This window comes from Mobula hypostoma, chromosome 8 (assembly GCF_963921235.1).
Source record: "Mobula hypostoma chromosome 8, sMobHyp1.1, whole genome shotgun sequence".
Taxonomy (NCBI): Eukaryota; Metazoa; Chordata; class Chondrichthyes; order Myliobatiformes; family Myliobatidae; genus Mobula; species Mobula hypostoma.
Genome location: NC_086104.1, coordinates 15,094,006 through 15,115,533, shown reverse-complemented (window position 1 = coordinate 15,115,533; position 21,528 = coordinate 15,094,006). Strand labels below are relative to the sequence as shown.

At 42.2% G+C, this 21,528-nt stretch overlaps 1 protein-coding gene across 7 annotated transcripts in view; it reads left to right on the top strand.

The window, feature by feature from the left end:
* Positions 1 to 21,528, top strand: part of ahctf1 (AT hook containing transcription factor 1) — a 172,030-nt gene that overhangs the window by 57,024 nt on the left and 93,478 nt on the right. The window contains exons 1-2 of one of the 7 annotated variants that reach the window (XM_063055493.1): positions 4,002 to 4,244; positions 8,658 to 8,712. The exons of 3 other annotated variants lie outside the window; for them this stretch is intronic. The gene's annotated coding sequence lies outside the window, so the exon portion shown is untranslated. Of the gene's footprint in view, positions 1 to 4,001; positions 4,245 to 8,657; positions 8,713 to 11,278; positions 11,298 to 21,528 lie in introns of those variants that run through there. 3 more of the 7 variants (XM_063055488.1, XM_063055492.1, XM_063055495.1) reach the window with 3 other exon arrangements.

The window sequence follows — 21,528 nt, the reverse complement described above, 5'->3', positions numbered from 1 at the left end:
ATCGGTATTCCCATATTAGTTCTTATCGCAGCCAGTCAATACACTTTCCATGACACATCTATAGAAGGTTATCGAAGTTTTGACGTCATGCCGAATCATCACAGACTCCATAGGAAGTAGTGGCGGTGTTGTGCTTTCTTTGCAAATATATTTATATGATTGGTCCAGGACAGGACACTGAACAACCATTTCACTTTGTTGTGCATTATTAAATTGATGTACTCTGTGTCATAATCCCAGTGATGCTCAAAGTGATTCAGTGTTTTTGCAGACACGAGGAAATCTGCAGATGCTGGAAATTCAAGCCACACACACAAAAAATGCTGGTGTACGCAGCAGGCCAGGCAGCATCTATAGGAAGAGGTACAGTCGATGTTTCGGGCTGGGACCCTTCATCAGGACTAACTGAAGGAAGAGATAGTAAGAGATTTGAAAGTGGGAGGGGGAGGGGGGGAGATCCAAAATGATAGGAGAAGACAGGAGGGGAGGGGTGCTTCTAAGAGCTGGAAAGTTGATTGGCAAAAGGGATACCAGGCTGGAGAAGGGAAAGGATCATGGGACGGGAAGTCTGTGGAGAAAGAAAAGTGGGGGGGAGGGGGAGCCCAGAGGGTGGACAGCAGGCAAGGAGTTATAGTGAGAGGGACAGAGGGAGGAAAAAGAGAGAGAAGAAAGGTGGGGGGAGGGATTAAAAAATATAATTATATAAGGGATGGGGTGGGGAGGGGAGGAGGAGCATTCCCTTCTCCAGCCTGGTATCCCTTTTGCCAATCAACTTTCCACGCTCTTAGATCCACCCCTCCCCTCCTGTCTTCTCCTATAATTTTGGATCTCCCCCTCCCACTTTCAAATATCATTTTTCAGTTAGTCCTGATGAAGGATCTCGGCCCGAAACATCAACTGTACTTCTTCCTAGAGATGCTGCCTGGCCTGCTACGTTTTTTGTGTGTGTTGCAGTGTTTTTGCAACAATGACATTGACCACCTTCAAAAATGAATTTCTGTTTAAGTGGAAACAGAACATATTAGCATATTATTTATTAGCCAAAATTTCAGGCTGACCAACTCCAATAAAACAGCCTATCTAGTAAGTTTCTTTATTTGCTATTAAGTGACGTTGCCTGACACTGGGAGGGTGAAAGCATTTCAATCCCATTTATGAATTTTGTACTTCCATTTCTTGTTGTTTGTTTTATCCATAATGTCTGACATTAGAAACTGAGTTAGGAAGCAATGGAAAGAATATCTCTAGCAAAGAGGGGTCATAATTCAAGAAGAAATACTTGTAGGCATCAGGGAGTATCTATAAAGCAGTTTGCCAAACATCAACTTAACTATCATTTTACAGGAGCAAGATAGATCAGCTGGTTGAGTGGAGTTGAAACAGCCTCACATTCAACATCAACAGCTTATCATGGACTTCAGGAAGGGAAGGTCAGGAGAGACCAGCGGTGAAAAGGATGAGCAGTTTCAAGCTCCTGGGTGTCAGCATCTCAGAAGATCTATCCAGTGCTTAATATTTTGATGCAATCACAATGAAGGGACATTCTGTTAGGAGTTTGCTGAGATTTGTTATGATGTACGGTGGGAAACATTCTGACTGGTTTACAGCACAGCCTAGTGTGGAGCCTCCGATAGGTTGTAAACTCAGCTATCTCCAACACAGGCACAACCTTTCCTACTATCGAGGACATCTTCAAGAGGCAGTGCTTCTAGAAGCTGGCATCTATCATGAAGAACCTTCACCATCCAGGACACGTCCTTTCTCTGGGAGGAGTTACAGGAGGCTTAAGACCAATACTCAACCACTCAGGAACAGCCTTTTCCTCTCTGTCATCAGATTTCTGAACAGTTCATTAAGCCATGAGCACTACTTTGTAATTTCTTCTGTTGGCATTATTTATATATTTTTGTATTTATAAATTTTATGTCTTTGCACCATACTACTGCAGCAAAACAACAAACTTCATGTCATATGTCAGTGTTAATAAATCTGATTCTGATGGGTGGGTGGCAAATAAAAGAATTGAGTGAATTGGAAACAACACACTTTAAAAGTTGTCTGCAAGTTAAGATGCCAGATAGAGGAGTCCACTGGAATGAGAATTTGTTAAGTGTGGGGTGAAGATTCTCCTGGACAAAGGCAGCTGAAGAGCTCGATGTCACGCATGACTCAAAATGTGTAAAACTGGATTTCTAATCAGATAAGAAATAGTAGATCATCTGACATTTTGTGCCTTGCAATGATCATAATTGGTCTTTTATCACACCCACCCACCCTGGCCTGTCCAACTACCATCAGGGAGGAAGCAACGTAGCAACCACACCAGGACCACCAGACTCAAAAACAGTAACACTTCCACCCACTAACCCACCCATCCACACCTTCAACCACCACTCTTGTAATTTTATATTTATTGTGTTTTTTTTTGTGCTGCATCAGATCTGGAGTAACAATTATTTTGTTTCCCCAGAATCAGATATCACCGGCACGTGATGTGAGATTTGTTAACTTAGCAGCAGCATTAGCTAGCCAAGAAAAAAAATATAATGATAATAATAGTAAATAAAATAAAAATAATAATATACAAATTGATTTCATATTATTGAATAGATTAAAAGTGTAAAAACAGAAATACTGTATGTTTAAAAAAAAGTGAGGTTGTGTCCAAAGATTCAATGTCCATTTAGGAATCGGATGGCAGAGGGGAAGAAGCTGTTCCTAAATCGCTGAGTGTGTGCCTTCAGGCTTCTGTACCTCCTACCTGATGATAGCAGTGAGAAAAGGGCATGCCCTGGGTGCTGGAGGTCCTTAATAATGGACGCTGCCTTTCTGAGACACCGCTCCCTGAAGATGTCCTGGGTACTTTGTAGGCTGGTACCCAAGATGGAGCTTACAACCTTCTGCAGCTTCCTTCAGTCCTGTGCAGTATCCCTCCATACCAGACAGTGATGCAGCCTGTCAGAATACTCTCCATAGTACAACTACAGAAGTTTTTGGGTTGACATGCCAAATATCTTCAAACTCCTAATGAAGTATAATTACAATTGTGTACAAGAAATGATATTAAACAATCTTGAATCACCACTTCCTGCACTGATTGCCCATCAGTTCATTTATTTAAAATCCAAAACGTTATTGATCTCCATGTTGAATGTACTCAAGAAAGACTACCAGTCCTCGTGTACACTATCCACAGAAGTCAAGACTTGATATCAGTGGCACAGGATTATTCGCATTTTCATCAAGGCAGAAGGTTTTTGGTTTAAATCCGTTGAACTGTATAGTCTTGGGTTGATGCAAAATACCCCTCACAATTATGCTGAAGTGTCTTCAAAGCCCTGGTCAATATCTGATGTTCACTTAATGCCATTTAATTTCGTAACAAAAAAAAAGTGATCTGTTGTTTGTTGGGATTTGCTGTGCAAAATGTGGCTATCTGACCACCAGTGATCCAAGTAAGTTTTGTGCAAGTATTTTTCATTACACCTGTGCATACATGTATTTTTGTACGTGAGAATAAATTCGGCATTAACTTAAACTACACGAATGCCTTCAAAAGCACCGCAATGTGAAATCCCAGGGAGTTTGTTTTCCTTTGTATATTTAAGTGAACGACTCAAAAGTACACCGGAACCAGTGAAATTGGTGGGAGGGTTGGGTCACAGGAAGGGAAGGACAAAGGGAATTATGAGGCCATTAACAGCCAAACTTCAACGATTTTCTGGAGAACGAACCTTACCAAAAGGCAATGAGACTCGGAGGCCCGAATTAGTACGCCCTGAACTCTGGAAAAAGAAGCCAGAAGTTTAGTTTTAAACCCGTGCGAGAACTCACACTCCGCTGCTTCTCGTTCCTCATTCCGCGGCCCAGGTGCGGATGAAGCTGCTTTTTGAATAAAGCCGCAGGGTTTTTTTTGAACGGGCCGGGAGGTTCCCGCCCTGGGGGCGCGCAGATCTCGCGAGAGCTGGCGGCCGGACGGGGAATTGGAGCGGAGAGCAGTGCGCAGCTCCGGCTGGGGAATGGCGCTGACGTTAAAGTAAAAGGAGCGGGAGAGAGAGAGAGCGAGAGGGAGCCGGGCACACACACACACAACATAGGAAGGGAAGCGGAGCACCCTTCGGGAGACTCGGCTCCGGTAGCTGAGAGGAGCGAGCCGACGGTACGGGGCCGGTGCCCTGTATTGATGACACGACCACCGGTTTCATTTAACGGGGGCTGCTGCTGCTGCATCCGATCGCAGGCAGGTAGAAGTCGGCACCCGATCTGATCTTGGTGGGGAGGTTGGAGAGGAATATGTTGCGGGGGAGGCCGACATCGCTGTTTCCACCACCGAAAGGGGTGGCTTTTAGACGGCGGAGCCCGGCGGCATGCGTGGGGTGGGTGGGGGCTGACTCAGTGCCGTGTAGGCCTCAGCCCGCGCGGTCAGTGCTGTACACTGAATGCCCAGCGCTTGAATACCCGCTGCAGCAACGTGGTTCTCGATCGTGGGAGGAATTGCGGTGGGATGAGGAAAGTAGCGGGGAGAAGGGTATGTCTGCATGCCTCTGGCCAAATTCTCAGTGCTCTTCATCTGCACCGGGCAATCCAGTGGATTATCAAATCTGTAGCTTAGTGGTACAAAAGTCCACAGGGAGTTGAAGCCACCCAGCCTCGTTCGTTTCATTTGGAAATGTTATGCTGTGATATGTAGTTTGGAGGGGGAAATCTGTAGGTTACATTTGTAAATAACAAAAAGATTTGTTAGCCCATGGATTCCTGTAGACCAGCATCTAGTATGTCTATTGTACCTGTCTGGGACCAGAACATCTAAAATGAAGCTGACCCGATGTCGGGGGATCATGGATAGCCATTCATACCTTGGAGTTAAATATGAATGATTAACTTGCAGTTTATAAAAATCTATATTCTGAAAACCTGAATTTAAAAAAAAACAGTAAAGTTAATAATACTCACGAGGTCATCGGCGACCTTATGAATATTTCTAGCATTTCATTTATTCTGTAGGAATAGGTGTTGAAATTTACTTAACTGCACAGAAATACGTTTAATTTCAAAGAAAAAAAAATCATGCTTTGACATTCTGCATCGAGTATGTTCTTATTTTGTACTTGACACAGTATATTTCAGTTTGGGTATGTTCAGGTTTGGTGATCTAATACAGATCTTTTTCACTGTGTCATGTGCAATGTTCCATTGAAGTCCTGCAAATTATGTTGACATTATTGCTGATCTTGAGGCTTGTAGAGCATGAGCAATGAAATTTAACGTGTTGACATAGAGAGATCAAGGTATAAGTAAGTAAAAGGAAAATCAAGTGCTGAAAGTTTGAAAAAGAGGCAAAAGTATGCAGCTCACACGGTTCCAAGGCAGGCCTTGAACACTGTGCTACTCTACCTATTTTGATTAAGATAGGTTAAATAGCTGGGAAAAATATTCTCAGCTGCCTTCCTGGCATCCTAGTCCATCACTAGTTGTACCAAAATAATGCTTACTTATATTTGCCTTAATGGAGTAAAATATTTCAAGAGTGTTAGCAAACAAAATTCAACACCAAGCCACATATTAGGACAGATTACAAGAACTTGGTCAAAAGTACTAATTTTTAAAATGGTTCAGTGTGTTGAGGCACTAACAGTAGACAATGTTAGAGCTTTTAAATATCTTTTTCAAAAAAAAGATTACTGATGAAGGGTCTCAGCCTGAAACGTTGGCTCTTTATTTATCTCTATTGATGCTGCCTGACCTGTTGAGTTTCTCCAGCATGTGCAGAAATATTAATGAACCATTATTTATGTATTGAGATACAGTGTGGAATTGGCCCTTCTGGTCCTTGAGCCTTGCCACTCAGCAGCCCCCTAGCCTAATCATGGGACAATTTACAGTGACCAATTAACCTACCAACGAGTATGTCTTTGAACTGTGGGAGGATACCCACATGGTCATGGGTAGAACCTGTGAACTCCTTAAGACAGTAGAGGGAATTGAAGCCGGATCGTTGTTACTGTAAAGCATTGTGCTAACTACGATATTACTGTGCTGCTCCAATACACTCACATGCTGTATTTTCTGGAGCTTTATCTGAGCACTATAAAATAAAGGACTGAGGCCACAACAGGATTTGGTATGGGTAAGAATTGAAATTATAAACCATTATAACTAAAAGCTAATTTCAGTAAGCAAATGCAATAAATTGGACTTGATATAAGTGAGGACCGCAATAGATAATTAAAAATGATAGGACAAGTGGAATATGTTGTGGAATGATGGCAGTGGCATTTATGACTATTTCAGCATTTACTGATATGAAACAAGTGCTGTGTCAGATGACGGAAATGTGTGTCCTGAACAAGAATATGGACGTGCAGCTTGACACTATTTGGGGTCAAGTATAAGCAACCGGTTGAATTTAAGATGGTTGATGGGGAGAATGGTGTGTTTGGTCATTTGGGAGTGAGCTTTCATTGGAGGAAGGTGTTTCAGAACTTTGGATGCTTTGACAGTTTGGGGACAGTGGAGGAAAGGTGGTTAGCTCAAGCTGATTGTCACCTATTTCAGGTAGAAACTTAAACAATTGACAGATACATTTTTGGATGATGTCAATGGGTCATACGTAAATAATTATTTGGGAGCAGGAGTGGGGCGGTATGATTAGCATAATGCAATTACAATGCCAGTGAACTGTGTTCATTTCCCGCCGCTGTCTGTAGGGAGCTTGTATATTCTCCCCATGACCATGAGGATTTCCTCCGAGTGCTCTGCTTTCCTCCCACATTCCAAAGAATCAGAATCAGATTTAATATCACCAGCATATGTTGCGAAATTTATTAACTTTACTGCGGCAGTACAATGAAATATGTGATTATTAGGAGTTTGAAGAGATTTGGCATGTCAACAAATACACTCAAAAACTTCTATAGTTGTACTGTGAAGAGCATTCTGACAGGCTGCATCACTGTCTGGTATGGAGGGGCTACTGCACAGGACTGAAAGAAGCTGCAGAAGGTTGTAAATCTAGTCAGCTCCATCTTGGGTACTAGCCTACAAAGTACCCAAGACATCTTTAGGGAGTGGTGTCTCAGAAAGGCAGCGTCCATTATTATAGACCTCCAGCACCCAGGGCATGCCCTTTTCTCACTGTTACCATCAGTTAGGAGGTACAGAAGCCTGAAGGCGTACACGCAGTGATTCAGGAACAGCTTCTTCCCCTCTGCCATCCGATTCCTAAATGGACATTGAATCTTTGGACGTTACCTCATTTTTTTTTAATGTACAATATTTCTGTTTTTGCATATTTTTAAAAATCTATTCAATATATGTAATTTATTTACTTGGTTATTATTTTTTATTTTTTCTCTTTGCTGGATTATGTATTGCATTGAACTACTGCTGCTAAGTTAACAAATTTCACGTCACGTCCTGAAGAAGCTGTTCCTGAATTGCTGTGTATAGTGCTGTGTATATGCCTTCAGGCTTCTGTAGCTCTTTCCCAACGGTAACAGTGTGAAGGGGGCATGTCTTGGGTAGTGGGGATCCTTAATGATGGATGCCACTTTCCTAAGGGACCACTCCTTGAAGATGCTTTATACTTTATTGTCGCCAAACAATTGGTACTAGAACATACAATCACCACAGTGATATTTGATTCTGCGCTTCCTGCTCCCTGGATTACAAATATTAAATATTAAAAATAGTTAAAATTAGTAAATATTAAAAATTTAAATTCTCAATCATAAATAGAAAAATAGGAAGTAAGGTAGTGCAAAGAAACCGAGAGGCAGGTCCGGATATTTGGAGGGTATGGCCCAGATCCGGGTCAGGATCCGTTCGGCAGTCTTATCACAGTTGGAAAGAAGCTGTTCCCAAATCTGGCCAAACGAGTCTTCAAGCTCCTGAACCTTCTCCCGGAGGGAAGAGGGACGAAAAGTGTGTTGGCTGGGTGAGTCGTGTCCTTGATTATCCTGGCAGCACTGCTCCGACAGCGTGCAGTGTAAAGTGAGTCCACGGACGGAAGATTGGTTTGTATGATGTGCTGCGCCGTGTTCACGATCTTCTGCAGCTTCTTTTGGTCTTGGACAGGACAACTTCTATACCAGGTTGTGATGCACCCTAGAAGAATGCTTTCTACAGTGCATCTATAAAAATTAGTGAGGGTTTTAGGGGACAGGCCAAATTTCTTTAGTTTTCTCAGGAAGTAAAGGCGCTGGTGGGCCTTCTTGGCAGTGAACTCTGCTTGGTTGGACCAAGTCAGGTCATTTGTGATATTGACCCCGAAGAACTTAAAGCTTTTGACCTGTTCCACTTGCGCACTGCCGATGTAAATTGGGTCATGCGGTCCGCTACTCCTTCTGAAGTCATCAACCAATTCCTTCATCTTGCTGATGCCTTGGATACTGTGGAAGCTGGTACCATGATAGACCTGATTAATTTAGCAAGTTTCTGCAAGATGTGTAGATTGGTAGGTTAATTGGTCATGTGGGTGTAAATCTGGCTCGTGGGCCAAAAGGGCCTGTTGCCATGCTGTGTCTCTAAATAAAGGATGGTGGAATGGACTATTGTCATAGCTGACATCAGTTGGATTGAGAGCATGATGTTGCTGCTCAGTCAGAGCTGGACAATCATATGAGCCAAAGGTAATTTTACCTTGTAATTTTTTTCAGGCACCGGCTTCTGATAAGGATAATATAGTTCTACATTTGTGTACCAGTGGTCAAGGTAATGCTGTCATTAAGCTGTGGGCTACTACAATGAAACACGACTTACAATTTCTGGGGCAATGATGCTTTGGTAGGGTGGTTACTTTGTATCAGCTGTTTTGCAGTTTTAATAGTTTCATTTAAGTAGGTTTGTCGAAGTTCCTAAATCTTAAAAAGAAAATACTTGCTTAAAAGTACACCTTCAATAGCAGAGTTCCTACTCGATAGCCAGATACATTTTGATGTTTTTGAATATTGGATAATTTAACAATTTATTGTTAGAAATCGATTAGTCCTATTATAGATTCCACCTTTGATCTAAATGCTAGTCAAATCAAATTTCTTTAGCAGCTTTAGAACTCATTTGCTTAAGGTTTTGTTTTGAGCGATGCTATTCTCTGGAATTTTTTCACCACTAAATTTGTCAAACTAGATTTTAAGTGATTGGGAAGTCATTGTTTCATAGCCATACCTTGTGCTTATTTATTTTGAATAGGAGAAAATTATGGACTTCATTTGATTGCATGAATTTAGTTAGATAATTGCGCAGTGAGCTAGGGCCAATTTGTCAACTGCTTTCTCTCATTTTAGTGCTTAACAGTGAATTAATTTGCCTCCGTTTATGACAACTTGCCCAGTCATGATGCTGACTAAATTGTGATTCAATAGTTAGTCATCTTTTTCTTGCTCTCCACATTAAAGGCAAGAGCATGTTAATAGGTACCTCTGCTAGCCCATACAACAATGCAACTTCATGGAAGTATATCTATGCTGCTATCCCCTATTATTGCTTAACTATTGTTTATTCTATATATGCTGTGAGTTTGCAAATGTCAGCCAGTCACTCTGCTGCAGTTGAAAGTGCTCTTTCAACTGACTCTTTGACTCATAACCAAATAGTGTAGGGTTGAGTCAAAATTATATAATTTTTATGTACGCCAGATTATAACTGTTTCCTTATGCAATAATGTCTGCTGAGTATTTGTTGTTAGCTGTCTTTCAAAGATGTTTCATAACAAATTTTTATCTATGGTCAAAATTAAGTCACTAGAGGGCAAGCTACCATTGTTATTTTGTTGTAAAAGAGAGAGTAAAGAACCATATTGTGTTGTAAGCCTCTGCATACCTTGCTGTTGCTGAATTTACATAAAGGTAATATTGATTTACTTCAATGTTCAAAGTAAATTTATTATCGAAGTAGATATATGTCACTATATAGAACCTGAGATTTATTTTTGTTGTGGGCATACTCACATAATAGAATAAATAAAAGACCATGCCAACAGTGTATAAAGGATGACAAACTGCAAATACAGAAAGAAAGAAATTATGATAAATATCGATCACATGAGATGAAGAGTCCTTGAAAGTGAGTCGTTAGGTTGTGGGAATATTTCAATGATGGGGCAAGTGAAGTAATCCCCTTTGGTTCAAGAGCCTGATGGTTTAGAGGTAATAACTGTTTCTGAACCTGGTGGTGTGAGTCCTGAGGCTACTGTACCACCACCTTGATGGCAGTAGTGAGAAGAGAGCATGACCTAAGTGGTTCTAATGATGGATGCTACTTTCCTGCAACAGTGCTTTGTATGGACGTACTCAATGGTGGGGAGGGCTTTACCAGTAATGGACTGTGCTGTATCCACTGCTTTTTGTGGGATTTTCCATTTAACGGTATTGATGTTTCCATACCAGGCTTGGACGCAGCCAGTAAATGTACTCTCCACCACCCATCTACGTAGAGAAATTTGTCATATTTTTGGATGTCCTCTGAATCTTCACAAACTCCTAAGGAAGTAGAGGTGCTACTGTGCTTTATTTGTATTTGCACTTGCATGCTGGGACCAGGACAGGTCCTCTGAAATGATAGCACTGAGGAATTTAACGTTGCTGATCCTCTGCAGCTCTGATCTTCCAATGAGGACTGCTCATGGGCTTCTGGTTTCCTCCTCCTGAAGCCAGTAGCAGCTCTTCGATCTTGCTGATATTGAGTAAGAGTTTGTTATTCAGCCCCCCATATGCTGATTTGTCACTACCTTTGATTGGACCTACGACAGTGGTATCGTCAGCAAACTTGAATATGGCACTGGAGCTGTCCTTAGCCACACAGTCATAAGTGTAAAGCAAATAAAGCAGGGGGCTAAGTACACAGCCTTGTGGTGGACGTGTGCTGATGGAGATTGTGGAGGAGATGTTGTTGCTAATCTATTCTGATTGTGGTCTGCAAGTGAGGAAATCGAGGATCTAATTGCACAAGGTATTGACGTCAGGGTTTTAAAGTTTATTGGTTAGTTTTAAGGCTATGATGGTATTGAATGCTGAGCTATAGTCAATAAATATCATCCTGATGTACTCTGTGGATCTTTGCTGTCCAGATGTTCCAGGGATGAGTGAAAAGGCAATGAGATGGCATGTGCTGTTTACCTGTTGCTCTGGTTGGCAAATTGAAACTGATCCAAGTCACTTCTCGGGCAAGAGCTGATGTTTCATCACCAACCTCTCAAAACACTTAATCACTGTGGATGTAAGTGCAACTGGACTATAATGTTGAAGCAGGTCACCACGTTCATCTTTAGCACCAGTATATGTGAAGTCTGCTTGAAGCAGGTAGGTACCTCAGACTGCCGAAGCAAGAGGTTAAGGATTTCAGTGAACACTCCAGCTAGTTGATCAGCACAGGTTTTAGTACTTGGCCAGGTACCCCGTCTGAGCTGGAGGCTTTTTGTGGTTTCACCCTCCTGAAAGCTGCCCACACATTGGCTTCTGAGACTGAAGTCACAGGATCATTGGGGGCTGAAGGAGTTTGTGACAGTTCCTCCATGTTTTGACAGACAAAGCTAGCACAGAAAGCATTGAGTTCATCTGGAAGCGAAGTCCTGTCTCAGCTGTCAAGCATCCGTCGTTATTCAAGTTTAGTCCGGTACTGTCACTTCGCCCAGGAGATGGCTTTCTGAAGATTGTACCTGGACCTCTTGTAACTTTCTTGGTCACCTGACTTGAATGCCTCTGACCTGGCCCTCAGCAGATTGTGGATCTCATGGTTCATCCAGGGTTTCTGCTTGGGGAAAACTGAATGATTTTGTGGGACATACTCGTCTACAACTGCTTGAATAAAGTCGGTGATAATCATGCTGTATACATTCAGATCCACATATGAGTCCTTGAACATCGCATAGTCCACCAACTCAAAGCAATCCCGCAACTGCTCCTCTGTCTTCCACAACCACCTCCTTATTGTCCTGATATCCGGACCTTTGCTCTTTAGCCTCTGTCTATATGAAGGTAGAAGGACAACAAAGTGATCAGATTTACTGAAATGTGGCCTGGACATGGAACAGTAGACATTCCTTGTCTTCATATAACAGTGGTCCAGTGTGTTGGGACTTTTGGTGCTACAGGTTATATGCTGATAGTAATTGGACAGGGTTTTCTTCAAGAAGACTATTGAAGTCGTTATCAATACATTCAATATCAATAAATAGAAAAATACCACTGCATGCATTTTTATTTACTGTGTATTTACTGGTAGCAGGGCAGCTGTGTAGAAGAGAATTAGATACCAATATAATAAAATAGCAGGTCGGCAAGTGAATAATTTTAAATTTCATTGGGGTAAAGGTTACATATGTGGCTGAAATAAGATATTTTTTCCCCACAGTGCATCTGAAAGAAGCTGCTATTAAAAAGTGCTTCTTGAAAGACATAATTTATAAAATGGATAAAAGTACAGAAGTTTTAGTTTCCCATCTGAATGTTATAATATACTGATGTACAGAAAGTACGCTTCAGATACAAGTAGTATCTGACCCATAAAAATAAAAGACTACGGAGCCTCTCAAAGTTGCCATGCCATAACATAAGATCATGGCTTTCCTGGCTAATCTCCATTGCTTAATTTCCTTAGGCAATAACTCAAATCTTTACTTAATGGTATCGAGGATAAAGATGACTTCATATATCATGTTGAATATCAAGAAATAATTACTTTAACTTCAGATTATTAAATTTGTGAAAGTCAGACCAATATTGTGGATTATTTTATAATTTGATCTTCTCCAATTTCCCTTTTTTTGAATATCTTGATGATTAATTTGTTTTTTATTAAATTTTAATGACGCTCTCACAGGTTACAATATAATACGAGATTCCATTTTAAAATAGTTCTTGAATTATTTGCAACCGATGCCGTTCAGATTCATTTAACATCAACCTCCCAAAGGCTGGTAGAGATTTTTCAATATTAACTGATATTTCATGCAAATTCCATGAAATATCAGTTTTGTAAAAGAATATAGAAAAAAAAATTTAAATGGTTAGTAAGTTAAATGACATGAAAATAGTTGGTATCATAGGTGATGAAGATGTTTATCAAGAATTACAGTTGGATCTTGATCAGCTGGCTAAATGGCCAAGGAATCAAAGCAGACTGAATGCACCAAATGGCTTAATTCTGCTCCCGTGTTTTCTGGAATGGCAAATGGAGTTTTATTCAGTTAAATGTTAAGTATTGCATTTTGGGAAGACAGATTATTGTAGTGCTTTTACAGTGAACACTCGGGTCCTGGGAAGTATTGTAGAACAGAGGGACCTAGGAGAACAAGTGAACAAGTACTTGGTTCCCTGAAAGGGTCTCACAGGGTGACGAAGAAGCTTTTTGGCATGCTGGATTTCATCAGTCAGTCCATCAATAATAGAAGTTAGGATGTTATGTTGCAGTTGTAGAAGACATTCGTGAGGCCACATTTTGGTCACCCTGTTGTATCAAAGATACCACTAAGTAGGAAAGAGTGCAGGACTGGCCTTGGAATGGGATCATAAGCCTACTGTTGTTTTCTTTGTGATTTTTTGAATGCAGAATCCAAAATTTTAATCAAAGGTTTTGAAGTTTGTGTTCCATCTTTTTGATTTTTTTTTGCGCACAGTTCTAGTTGCTTTCACTGTCTGAGGTAATTTTTTTTAAACCATACTTTTATATAAAAGTTGAGTCAGATGTGGGCTTTGTGTTCTTTGTAAATGACAGCATTCCTATCAGTAATAAAAGTTATTATTGTAGTTTCATTTTTGTATTTTGAATTAATAAGCAGCATCTTCTGTCTCTTCAACTTTTTAAAAAAGTTCTGACAACCTTAAGCTTGTTTTTTTGGAAGATTGAAAATACTAAGAATTCAGATAAGAAAAAATTATTATTCCCTTTATTTTGCAAGCCTTAATACTATTTGCAGAGGTTTGTTATTGACTGAGGATTGGGAACTTCCTTTTTTTTTAGAAAGAAAAGAGGAAATATTTTAATGATGCATCCAAGTAGAGGAAGAATGTACATACTATCAATGTGACTTGAAAGTGTCATGGAGCTTAGTAATTAAAGAACAAAATTTCTAAATACAATAAAATACATCCTGAAATGGTGTAAGTGCAAGGAGAAGGCAACAAGGTACTTTTATGTATCCTTGCTACAAAAACATTTGAGCAAATTTGCAAAATAATTTGACTAACTTGTAGGTACCTTGCTGTTTTGGGGAACTTAAAATTGAGTCAGTTATTTAATCAGTAATTTAGTATAAAATTATTGGAATACATACTATTTTGGAATAGACAACTTTGTATTGAAATTCAAACGTTGCAAAGCGCTGTCTGGTCAAACTATGCCTATTTATGCTATTTTCAAGCCTCCTCCCTTTGTGATTTCCTCTAATCATATTATCATGTTCTTGAATTCATTTCTTGCTCATAATTAACTTCTAGCTACATGTGGTAGCAAATTTGGTGTTTTAGCCACTCTACTGGTAGTTACTGCATTCCTTCCGAGATTAATTCAAACGCGAGGAAATCTGCAGATGCTGGAAGTTCAAGCAGCACACACAAAAAAATGCTGGTGAACGCAGCAGGCCAGGCAGCATCTATAGGAAGAGGCACAGTCGATGTTTCAGGTCGAGACCCTTTGTCAGGACTAACTGAAAGAAGAGATAGTAAGAGATTTGAAAGGGGGAGGGGGAGATTCAAAATGATAGGAGAAGACAGGAGGGGGGTCATGGTAAACTGACAGTGCCTTGGGAAGATTGGATTAAGGAGGCGTTTGAGCATAAGAAAGCCAATTACCGGGAGCGTTGAGTAGAGCCAGAGACGAGTGGAGAGCATGATGGAAGCCTCTAGAGGCTTTGCTGAGGTCTAGTGCAGAGGTTTTGCTGGCTGCTCGCTATGCTGAACCTACTCTCTCCTTGGCATTACAGGGCCTGCAAAGAAAAGGGCCCTTAAGACCATCAGAGCCAGCGTGTGTCGTGAAATTTGTTAACTTAGCAGCAGCAGTTCAATGCAATACATAATATAGAAGAAGAAAAGATGATAATAAATAAATTAATTACAGTGTACATATATTGAATAGATCAAAATCGTGCAACGACAGAAATAATATATATTAATAAAAGTGAGTCAGTGCTCACAGGTTCGATGTCCATTTAGGAATCGGATGGCAGAGGGGAAGAAGCTGTTCCTGAATCCCTGAGTGTGTGCCTTCAGGAGTCTGTACCACCTAACAATGATTGGTAACAATGAGAAAAGGGCATGCCCTGGGTGCTGGGGGGGCGGGGGGGGTGTTCTTATTAATGGATGCTGCCTTTCTGAGACACTGCTCCTTGAAGATTTCCTGGGTACTTTGTAGGCCAGTACTCAAGATGGAGCCGGCTAAATTTATGACCCTTTGCAGTTTCTTTCGGTCCTGTGCAGTATCCTCCCCATACCAGACAGTGTTGCAGCCTGTCAGAATGCTCTCCATGATACAACTATAGAAGTTTTTGAGTGTTTTTGTTGACATACAAAATCTCCTCAAACTCCTAATGAAGTGTAGTCACTGCCTTGCCTTCTTTATAACTCCATTGATATGTTGGGACCAGGTTAGATCCTGAGAGATCTTGACACCCAGGAATTTGAAGCTGCTCACTCTCTCCACTTCTGATCTGTCTATGCAGATTGGTATGTGTTCCTTCGTCTTACCCTTCCTGAAGTCCACAGTCAACTCTTTTGTCTTACTCATGTTGAGTGCCAGGTTATTGCTGCGATACCACTCCACCAGTTGGCATATCTCGCTCCTGTACACCCTGTCATTTCCATCTGAGATTCTACCAACAGTGGTTGTATCATCAGCAAATTTATAGATGGTATTTGAGCTATGCCTAGCTACACAGTCATGGGTATAGAGAGAGTAGAGCAACAGGCTAAGCACACACCCCTGAGGCGCACCAGTGTTAATGTTAGTAAGTAATAGATTTTATCACCAATCTGCACAGTTTGTGGTCTTCCGGTTAGGAAGTTGAGGATCCAATTGCAGAGGGTGGTACAGAGGCCCAGGTTCTGTAATTTACCTATCAGGATTGTGGGAATGATGGTGTTAAATACTGAGCTATGTTTGATGAACAGCATCCTGACGTAAGTGTTTGTATTGTCCAGATGGTCTAAGCCGTGTGAAGAACCATTGAGATTGCGTTTGTTGTTGACCTATTGTGGCAATAGGCTAATTGCAGTGGGTCCAGTTCCTTGCTGAGGCAGGAGTTCAGTCGAGTCATATCCAACCTCTATGATTGCTACTGGGCGATAGTCATTAAGGCTCCTCACATTATTTTTCTTTGGCACTGGTATAATTGTTGCCTTTTTGAAGGGGGATCTTCTGCCCTTAGCAGTGAGAGGTTGGAAATCTCCTTGAATACTCCCACCAGTTGGTTGGCACAAGTTTTCAGAGCCTTAGCAGGTACTCAGTCGGGGCCTTCCATCTTGTGAGGGTTCACCCTCTTTAAAGACAGTCTAACATCGGCCTCCGAGACAGATCATAGGGTCACTGGGTGCAGCAGGGATCTTCACAGCTGCAGTTAATTCTCCCTTTCAAAGTGGGCATAGAAGTTCATCTGATAGTGAAGCTTTGCTGCCATTCATGCTATTAAATTTCACTGTCACAGCAGCTCACAGAGGCTATGTCTGTGGATCAAGAGGTGTGAGCCATGGACCAATGGTACTGGGACACAAGCCAGGGCCTGATCAATCCTGACTGGGTCGCCTGGGCAAGGGTGTCTGACATTGAAACACCCGATGACCCTAGGTTACTTATTATGTGTCCCAGTGCACCTCCGGATATATCTCGGGTTCAGTTTCATTTCCTGTACACGAGTACAAGGAGAACAAAGTAAGTTATTCCAGCTCTGATGCAGCACAAAAAAAAACAAGAAAGAACACAATAATCATGCCATAAATGTAAACATGCGAGATAACTTGTATAGGTTGCTTGTATGTCTGTAAAGTGACACAAGGTTGTACATAAAGTGACTAGTGGGAAATGTGGAGTTAGTGGGTGGAGATCAGTCATACTGCTGGGGAAAGTAACTTCTTGAGTCTGATGGTCTTGGCATGGATGCTATGTAGCCTTCTCCCTGATGCAAGTGGAACAAACAGTCCATGAGCAGGGTGGGTAGGATCCTTCATGATGTTAAATGATTAATTGATTTTAAATATTTCCTATTATAGCTGTAAAGCTGGGACAATAATATGAAAATGTTCACAGATTTAATTGGTAGTATTAGAACATAGAGCACATCACAGGAAAACATTTCAGTCATCAAATATCCAACTAAACTAATCCGTTCTGCCTACACAATGCCTTGTCCTCCAATTTCCTGCTCATTTATGTGCCTATCTTAAAGAGCCTTTTGAATGCCTCTATCATATTTGCCTCCACCACCACCTCTTTGTTTACCGTCTGTGTAAACAAAAAAAAATTTACCCTGAAAACATGAGAAAACCTGCAGATGCTGGAAATTCAAGCAACGCACACAAAGTACTGGTGGAACGCAACAGGCCAGGCAGCATTTATAGGAAGAAGTACAGTCAACATTTCAGGTCGAGACCCTTCGTCAGGGCTAACGGTTCCGTTATTTTGCCGATCGAGTCTGTTCCACCATTTCGTTATGGCTGATTTATTCTTCCTCTCAACCCCATTCTCCTGTTTCTCCCCCCCACCCCCGAAACCTTTGACATTCTTTCTAATCAGGAACCTGTTGACCTTGAGAGGCACCACAGTAGCGTAGCAGTTAGTACGGTGCAAGTACAGCTCAGAGCGTCGAAGTTCCCTGCTGTTTGTATGTTCTTCCCATGACCACATGCTTTTTCCCCCCAGTGTTCCCGTTTCCTCCCACAGTCCAAAGACGTGCTGGTTAGCAGGTTATTAGGCCGTTATAAATTGTCCTGTGATTAGGCTGGGTGGGTTACTGGGTGCACGGCTCATGGGGTTGGAAGAGTCTGCTTGGCACTGTAGCTCTAAATAAATAAATAGATAAGCCTGGGCTTTAAATATACCCAGTGACTTGACCTCCATAGCCATCTGTGAATCAGAATCAGGTTTAATATCACTGGCATTTGTCATGAAATTTGTTTGTGGCAATGAATTCCACAGATATTTTGCAGATATTGCTGATGGTATTTTACCACTACCTTAAGATGTGTGCTATTGGTAGACCAGATCTCAGAATGTATAGGAGGGCAGGGATTTTTGCCACCAGTGTGCTAAGGGCTTTGTGCCATTTTGGATTTGATCCTTTTTCTTGTTTGCCTAAAAACTGCTGGTTCATTGAATTTCAAGATAGATTTCAGAATCCAGAAAGAGGTAACTCACAATATTTAAGAAGTAGTCTATGTTCTTTCGGTCCAGTGCAGTAGCCACCTCCCCCGCCCCCCATACCAGACAGTGATGCAGCCTGTCAGAATGCTCTCCGCGGTACATCTATCGAAGATTTTGAGTGGTTTTGTTGACATCCCAAATCTCTTCAAACTCCTAATGAAGTGTAGTTGCTCTCTTACTTTAGTTATAGCTGCATTGATATTTTGGGGCCAGGTTAGGTCCTCAGAGATCTTATCACCTAGGAACTTGAAACTGTGCACTCTCCACTTCTGATCCCCACGAGGATTGGTATGTGTTCCTTTGTCTTGCCCTCCCTGAAGTCCACAATCAGCCCTTTTGTCTTACTGCCGTTGCGTGCAAAGTAATTGCTGCAACACCGCTCCACTAGTTGGTATATCTCACTCCTGTACATCCTCTCGCCTCCGTCTGAGATTCTACCAACAATGGTTGTATCATCAGCAAATTTATAGATGGTATCTTGAGCTCTGCCTAGCCACACAGTCATGGGTATAGAGAGAGTAGAGCAGTGGGCTAAGCACACACCCCTGAGGTGCACCAGTGTTGATTGCCAGTAAGGAGGAGATATTATCACCAATCCACACAGATTGTGGTCTTCCGGTTAGGAAGTCAAGGATTCAATTACAGAGGCCCAGGTTCTGTAACTTCTCAATCAGGATTGTGGGAATGATGGTGTTAAATGCTGAGCTATAGTCGATGAACAGCATCCTGACTTGGGTGTTTATATTGTCCAGGTGGTCTAGGGCGTGAAGAGCCATTGAGATTGCATCTGTCATTGACCTATTGTAGCAATACGAAAGTTGCAGTGGGCCCAGGTCCTTGCTGAGGCAGGAATTCAGCCTAGTCATGACCAGCCTCTCAAAGCATTTCATCACTGTCGATACGAGTGCTGCCGGGAGGTAGTCATTAAGGCAGCCCACATTATTATTCTTAGGCACGGGTATAATTGTTGCCTTTTTGAAGCAAGTGGGAACTTCTGCCCATAGCAGTGAGAGGTTGAAAATGTCTTTGAATATTCCTGTCAGTTGCTTAGCACAAGTTTTTCAGAGCCTTACCAGATACTTCCTCAGGGCCTTCCATCTTGTGAGGGTTCACTCTCTTTAAAGACAGCCTAATATCGGCCTCCAAGACAGAGATCACAGGGTCACCGGGTGCAGCAGGGATCTTCATGGCTGCAGTTATATTCTCCCTTTCAAAGTAGACATAGAAGTTCAAGCAACACACACAAAAGTTGCTGGTGAACGCAGCAGGCCAGGCAGCATCTCTAGGAAGAGGTACAGTCGACGTTTCAGGCCGAGACCCTTCGTCAGGACTAACTGAGGGAAGAGTGAGTAAGGGATTTGAAAGTTGGAGGGGGAGATCCAAAATGATAGGAGAAGACAGGAGGGGGAGGGATGGAGCCAAGAGCTGGACAGGTGATAGGCAAAAGGGATACGAGAGGATCATGGGACAGGAGGTCCGGGAAGAAAGACGGGGGGGGTGGGGGAGACCCAGAGGATGGGCAAGGGATATATTCAGAGGGACAGAGGGAGAAAAAGGAGAGTGAGAGAAAGAATGTGTGTATAAAAATAAGTAACAGATGGGGTTCGAGGGGGAGGTGGGGCATTAGCGGAAGTTAGAGAAGTCGATGTTCATGCCATCAGGTTGGAGGCTACCCAGACGGAATATAAGGTGTTGTTCCTCCAACCTGAGTGTGGCTTCATCTTTACAGTAGAGGAGGCCGTGGATAGACATGTCAGAATGGGAATGGGATGTGGAATTGAAATGTGTGGCCACTGGGAGATCCTGCTTTCTCTGGCGGACAGAGCGTAGATGTTCAGCAAAGCGGTCTGCCAGTCTGCGTCGGGTCTCGCCAATATATAAAAGGCCACATCGGGAGCACCGGACGCAGTATATCACCCCAGCCGACTCACAGGTGAAGTGTCGCCTCACCTGGAAGGACTGTTTGCGGCCCTGAATGGTGATAAGGGAGGAAGTGTAAGGGCATGTGTAGCACTTGTTCCGCTTACACGGATAAGTGCCAGGAGGGAGATCAGTGGGGAGGGATGGGGGGGACGAATGGACAAGGGAGTTGCATAGACATAGAAGTTCATCTGCTAGTGAAGCATCGCTGTCATTCATGCTATTGGGTTTTGCTTTGTAGGAAGTAACATCTTGCAAACCCTGCCAGAGTTGTCGTACATCCGATGTCGCCTCCAGCCTCGTTCAAAATTGCCTCTTCACCCTTGAAATAGCCCTCCGCAAGTCATACCTGGTTTTCTGGTACAGACCTCAGTTGCCAGACTTGAATGCCACAGATCTAGCCTTCAGCAGATGATGTACCTGCTGCTTCATCCGCAGCTTTTGGTTTGGGAATGTACAGCAAGTCTTTGTAGGCACACACACATCCAGACAGGCTTTAATGAAGTTGGTAACAACTGATGAATCCCTGAATGCAGTCCAGACCACTGATTCAAAGCAATCCTGTCAGTGCTCCTATGCCTCCCTTGTCCATACCATCTTGGTCCTCCCTACTAGTTCTGCAGTCTTCAGTCTCTGCCAATACTCAGGGAGTAGGAGTAGAGCCAGGTGATCCGACTTCCCAAAGTGAGGGCGTGGAATTATATTGGATATATAATTGACTCAATGGTAGGAAGCAGAAAGTGAATGTTCCAGCAAAACAACACATTTCATGACATCCGTCAGTGATATTAAACCTGATTCTGATTCTGAAGCTTGTTTTTCAGACGAGGTCTGTGACGAGTGATGTGCTGCAGGGATTGGTGCTGCGGTCATTGTTTATATAACAGTTTGGATGAGAATATACAAGGGATGCTTAGTAAGTTTGCAGATGATGCTCAAATAGGTGTAAGAGGTGACAGTGAACAGGGTTATCAAAAATTAGAGGGATCCTGAACAGCTAGGTAAGTGAGCATGTTGCAGTTTGGGAAATAAAACCAGGGTGAATGGTCGGGCTTTGGAGAGTGTTACAGAACAGGACCGATGCTTAGGTTCCTGTTCTACAACACTTTCTGGGTCAGAAAATGGCATCACTGGTAAACAGTGTGGTGAAGAAGATGTTTGCCTTCATCATTCAGATCATTCAGTAAAGGAGTTGAGGTTATTCGTACTACTATCTCAACATGTTGGTGAATGTTCTATAGAGTTTTGGTTACCCTGTTATAG